Source organism: Bos indicus, chromosome X, assembly GCF_029378745.1.
Source record: "Bos indicus isolate NIAB-ARS_2022 breed Sahiwal x Tharparkar chromosome X, NIAB-ARS_B.indTharparkar_mat_pri_1.0, whole genome shotgun sequence".
Taxonomy (NCBI): domain Eukaryota; kingdom Metazoa; phylum Chordata; class Mammalia; order Artiodactyla; family Bovidae; genus Bos; species Bos indicus.
Genome location: NC_091789.1, coordinates 4,730,331 through 4,736,985, shown reverse-complemented (window position 1 = coordinate 4,736,985; position 6,655 = coordinate 4,730,331).

The window sequence follows — 6,655 nt, the reverse complement described above, 5'->3', positions numbered from 1 at the left end:
GGGCATTGGTACGTAGATTGTCAGGGAAATAAAACTCGATTTCCAATCTGTCTGTTAAAAAAAGCAGAACTATGTATGTTACTTAGATCTATGAAGCAATGTCTTGGGTGTTTTACATACTCAGCTTCATTTAATTAAAGAAAAACCTATGAGGAACGTGTTATCAAGATTCCAATTTTATAGATTGGAAACTGAGGTACAGAGTGATTAATAAAGTTACTGGTTAGGTGAAAGAGATGCTTTTTGGACAGCATATTTGTCTATACTTAGTAAACTTTGTGGGAAAGGGCAGTATCTATCTAGATTCATGGGGGAAAACTCATTTTCCATGTTGTATATTAAAAAAAAAACAAAATTAAGTATGTTACTTAGATTAAGCATTGTCCAGGGTATTTTACATGATTTGATCCATTTAATTAAAAAAAATCTATGAGTAAGATGTTTTCAACCTTCCCATTTTAAGGATGAGGAAACTGAGGCACAGAGGCATTAATGAAGTTAATAGTAAGTGAAAGATTATTTTTGGTGAGCATATTTATGGATACTTCTTAGTAAAATCATGGGAAAGGGCTTCGACGATCTAGATTATGAGCAAGATAATTCTCGATTTTGATTCCCTCTATTTAAAAGCAAAACCCAAATTAGGTGTGTTAGATCTACTAAGCAATGTCCTGGATGTATTACATGTCTCATTTCATTTAATTAAAAAAAATATCTCCAAGGAATGCATTATCAACATTCCCATTTTATAGATGAGGAAACAGGCACAGAGGCCTTAATGAAGTTACTAGTAATGAAAGAGATGCATTTTGGTGAGCATACTTATCAGCAATCCCACTGATGGGCATACACACTGAAGAAAGCAGAATTGAAAGAGACACGTGTACCCCAATGTTCATCGCAGCACTGTTTATAATAGCCAGGACATGGAAGCAACCTAGATGTCCATCAGCAGATGAATGGATAAGAAAGCTGTGGTACATATACACAATGGAGTATTACTCAGCCATAAAAAAGGATACATTTGAATCAATTCTAATGAGGTGGATCTAGACTGAGGGCAATATAAAACTTGATTTCAATTCTATTTTTACAAAACCCCAATATGAAACATGCTACTTAGATCTACTAAGCAATGTTCTGGGTGTTTTACATGCTCTGCTTCATATAATTGAAAAGGAAATCTATGAAGAAGGTGTTATCAGCATTCCCATTTTATAGAGGGGGAAACTGAAGCTAGAGGCCTTAATGAAGTTACTAGTAAGTGAAAGAAAGGTTTGTGGTGAGCGTATTTACCGACACTTAGTAAAATGCGTGGGAAAGGGCTTTGACTATCTAGATTGTGAGCAAAATAAATCTTGATTTCAATTATGTTTTTAAAATAGAAATTAATTATATTAGTTAGATCTACTAACCAATGTCCTGGGTGTTTTACATGCTTTGCTTCATTTAATTAAAAAGACAATCTACGAGGAAGGTGTTATCAAGATTCCCACTTTATATATGAGGATTCTGAGGCACAGGCCTTAATGAAACTACTAGTAAGTGAAACAGATGCATTTTGGTGAGCATATCCATGTATACATAGTAAACTTTGTGGGAAAGGTCATTGTCTACCTAGATTGATGGGGAAAAAACACTCGACTTCAATTCTATTAAAAAAAAACAACAACAACACTAAGTATGTTACTTGGATCTATTAAGCAATGTCCTGGTTGTTCTACATGCTCTGCTTCATTTAATTGAAAGAAAAATGTTCTAGTAAGGTGTTATCAACTTTCTCATTTGATAGACGATGAAACTCAGGCTAGAGGCATTAATGAAGTGAAAGAGATGCTTTTTGGGGAGCGTATTCATCGACACTTGTTAAAATTGGTGTGAAAGAGCATTGATTATCTAGATAGTGAGCAAAATAAGTCTTGATTTGAATTTTCTCTATTAATAAAAATTAAGTATGTTAGATCCACTAAGCAATGAATGCCCTTGGTGTTTTACATGCTTTGCTTCATATAATCAAACAGAAAATAAATGAGGAAGGTGTTACCAACATTCCCATTTTAAAGATGAGGAAACAGAGGCACAGAAGCATTAATGAAGTTAAAAGTAATTGAAAGAGATGCGTTTTGGTGAGCATATTTATCTATACTATATATATATATATATATATATATATATATATATATATATGCCAACGTCTATTCTCTGTACTAAAAAAAAAAAAAATTGAGTATGTTACCTAGTTCTAATATGCACTGCCCTGGGTGTTTAACATGTTCTGCTTTAATTAATTACATAAAAATCTAGAATAAGGTGTTATCAACATTCCCAGTTTATAGATGAGGAAACAGGCACTGAGGCATTAATGTAGTTACCAGTAAGTGAAAGAGATGCTTTTTGGTGAGCGTTTATCTATCCTTAGTAAACTTTGTGGGAAAGGGCATTTTGTATCTAAATATTGGGGGAAAGTTATTCGATTTCAATTCTATATATAAAAAAATCAAAATTAAGTATGCTATTTAGATCTACTAAGCAATGACCTGTGTGTTTTACATGCTCTGGTTCAGTCAGTTAAAGAAAAAATAGACGAGGGAGGTGTTATCAACATTCCCATTCCCATTTCATAGATGAGGAAACTGAAGCACAGCAGTATTAATGAAGTTACCAAAGTGAATGAGATGCTTTTTGGTGAGTATATTTATCGAAACTTCGTAAAGTTTGTGGGAAAGGGCATAAACTATGTAGATTGTTGGTGATATAAAACTTGATTTCAACTTTCTCTATGGAAAAAAAACTAAATTACATATATTACTTAGGTCTACTAAGCAATGTCCTGGCTGTTTTACATGCTCTGCTTCATTTAACTGGAAAAAAAACAAACAAACAAACTATGAGTAAGGTGTTTTCAACATTCCATTTTAAAGATGAGGCAACTGAGGCACAAAGGCATTAGTGAAGTTAATAGTAAGTGAAAGAGATGGTTTTTGGTGAGCGTATTTACTTAGGAATAAATTTACCTAAAGTAACAAAAGACTTATATATAGGAAACTATAAAACACTGATGAAAGAAATCAAAGATGACACAAATAGATGGAGAAATATACCATACTCGTGGATTGGAAGAATCAATATAGAGAAAATGAGTATACTACCCAAAGCAATCTATACATTCAGTGCAATCCCTATCAAGCTACCAATGGTATTTTTCACAGAACTAGAACAAATATTTTCACAAATTGTATGGAAACACAAAAACCCTCAGATAGTCTTAACAATCTTGAGAAAGAAGAACTGGAGGAATTAACCTGCCTGACTTCAGACTATACTAGAAAGCTACAGTCCTCAAGACAGTATGGTACTGGCACAAAGACAGAAATATAGATGAATGAAACAAAATAGAAAGCCCAGAGATGAATCCACACACCCACAGACACCTTATCTTTGACAAAGGAGGCAAAAATATACAATGTAGAAAAGACAATCTTTTTAACAAATGGTGCTGGGAAAACTGGTCAACCACCTGTAAAAGAATGAAACTGGAACACTTTCTAACACCATACACAAAAATAAACTCAAAATGGATTAAAGATCTAAATATAAGACCAGAAACTATAAAACTCCTAGAGGAAAATATAGGCAGAAGACTCAATGACATCAATCACAGCAAGATCCTCTATGACTCACCACCCAGAGTAAAGGAAATAAAAGCAAAAATAAACAGATGGGACCTAATTAAACTTAAAAGCTTTTGCACAATGAGGGAAACTCTAAGCAAGGTTAAAAGACAGCCTTCCAAATGGTAGAAAATAATAGCAAATTAAACAACTGACAAAGAATTAATCTCCAAAATACACAAGCAGCTCATGCAGCTCAATACCAGAAAAATAAATGACCCAGTCCAAAAAATGGGCCAAAGAACTAAACAAACATTTCTCTAAAGAAGACAGATGGCAAATAAGCACATGAAAAGATTCGCAACATCACTCATTATCAGAGAAATGCAAATCAAAACCACAATGAGGTACCATCTCACACAGGTCAGAATGGCTGCCATCAAAAAGTCTAGAAACAATAAATGCTGGAGAGGGTGTGGAGAAAAGGGAACCCTCTTACACTGTTGGTGGGAATGCAGACTAGTACAGCCACTACGGAGAACAGTGTAGAGATTTCTTAAAAAACTGGAAATAGAACTGCCATATGACCCAGCAATCCCACTGCTGGGCATACACACTAAGGAAACAAGAATTGAAAGAGACATGTGTACCTCAATGTTCATTGCAGCACTGTTCACAATAGCTAGGACATGGAATCAACCTAGATGTCCATCGGTGGACGAATGGATAAGAAAGCTGTGGTACATATACACAATGGAGTATTACTCAGCTATTAAAAAGAACATATTTGAGTCAGTTCTAATGAGGTGGATGAAACTGGAGCCTATTATACAGAATGAAGTAAGTCAGAAAGAAAAACACTAATACGGTATATTAACACATATATATGGAATTTAGAAGGATCGTAATGACAACCCTATGTGCAAGACAGCAAAAGAGACACAGATACAAAGAACAGACTTTTGGATGCTGTGGGAGAAGGTGAGGGTGGGATGATTTGAGAGAATAACATTGAAACATGTATATTATCATATGTGAAACAGATGACCAGTCCAAGTTCTATGCATGAAACAGAGCATTCAAACCCAGTGCACTGGGAGGACCCAGAGAGATGGGATGGGCAGGGAGGTGGGAGGGGGTTTGGGAAGGGGCGACACATGGACACCTGTGGCTGATTCATGTCAATGTATGGCAAAAACCACCACAATATTGTAAAGTAATTAGCCTCCAATTAAAATAAACTAAGTAAAAAAATATTAAGTATGTTAGTCATATCCACTAAGTAATATCCATGGTGTTTTACATGCTTTGCTTCATTTAATCAAACAGAAAATAAACGAGGAAGGTATCATCAACATTCCCATTTTATTTTATTTTTTTTAGTTTCTGAGTAATTTTTATTCATCATTCTCATACTCATAACAGAGAAGGAAATTGCAACTCACTCCAGTACTCTTGCCTGGAGAATCCCATGGACAGAGGTGCCTGGGATTCATCCCATGGATGGAGGAGTCCATGGGGTCGCTCAGAGTCGGACACAACTGAGCTACTTCACGGTCACTTTTCACTTTCATGCATTGGAGAAGGAAATGGCAACCCACTCCAGTGTTCTTGCCTGGAGAATTCCAGGGATGGGGGAGCCTGGTGGGCTCCCGTCTATGGGGTCGCACAGAGTCGGACATGACTGAAGTGACTTAGTAGCAGCAGTAGCAGTATACTCGAAACATCTAGTAACCTTTGATCTTTTTACTATCTCGATAATTTTGCCTTTTTGAGAATGTCACATAGTTGAAATGTGAGGTCTGTAGCCATGACAGATTGTCTTCTTTACCTTGGTAACATGCATTTAACTTTACTACGTGCCTTATCATGGATTTAGAGCTAATTTCTTTTTAGAACTTAATAACATTGTATTGTCTGTATATACCATAGTTTGTTTATCCATTCACCTTCTAAAGGGCATCTCAGTTGCTTCCACATTCTGGCAGTTATGAATCAAGCTGCTGTAAATATCCCTGCACACATTTTTTCATGGACATATTTTATCTCCTTTGGGTAAATATCCTGCAGCATGATTGCTACATCATACGATAACAGTCTTTTTGTTTGTTTGTTTGGTGTTTTGTGTGTGTGAGAAATTGCCAAGCTATCTTCCAAGATGCCTTTTCCATTTTGCGTTCAGTACTTTAAATATAGCATCTCATTGTCTTCTGGCCCCTGCAGTTTTTGCTAAGAAATTGGCTAGTAATCTTATTATCATCCCTTTTACATGGTTAGTTGCTTTTTTCTTATTGTCTTCAATATTAGTATTCTCTTTGTTTTTAGCTTTAGATAATTTGATTATAATGTGTCTTGGTGTGAGTCCCTTTGGCTCTATCCTTCTTAGAATTTGTTAAGCTTCCAGGATTTGTGGGTTCATGTGTTTCATCAAATTTGACAAGCTTTTGGCCATTATTTAGATAATTTCTTTTCTTTTTCTGGGATTCTTTTTATTTGTATATTGTACTACATAATGGTATCCCACAAGTTCCCCCCTTTCTTTTTTCTTTTTGGTTCTCAGACTCAACAATTTCAATTATCCTATTCTCAAGTTTACTGATTCTTTCTTATGCTCCTTTAAATCTGCTGTTGAATCCATCTACTCAACTTTTAATTCAGTTATTGCATTTTCAATGCCATAATTCTTTTTTTTAAATTTTATTTATTATTAATTTTTGGCTGCACTGGATCTTATTGCTACATGCTGGGTGTCTCTAGTTGTGGTGCTCAGAATTCTTGTGGTGGTGGCTTCTCTTCATGCAGGGCACTGGCTCTAGCCAGGTGGCCTCGGGAGTTGCAGCTCACAGGCTTAGTCGCTCCCTGGTATGAGGAATCTTCCCAGACCAGAGATCGAACTTGTGTCTTCTGTTCGGAAAGTGGAAGGAGAATAATTTAGGTAAGGAATTTGGACAAGTTCTCTTAGTGAGAAAATGACAATAAAGTTGAGTCCTGAAGGATCTAGAACAGTGGTCCACACATCGGGAAAAGTGTTACTGACAGAGTAA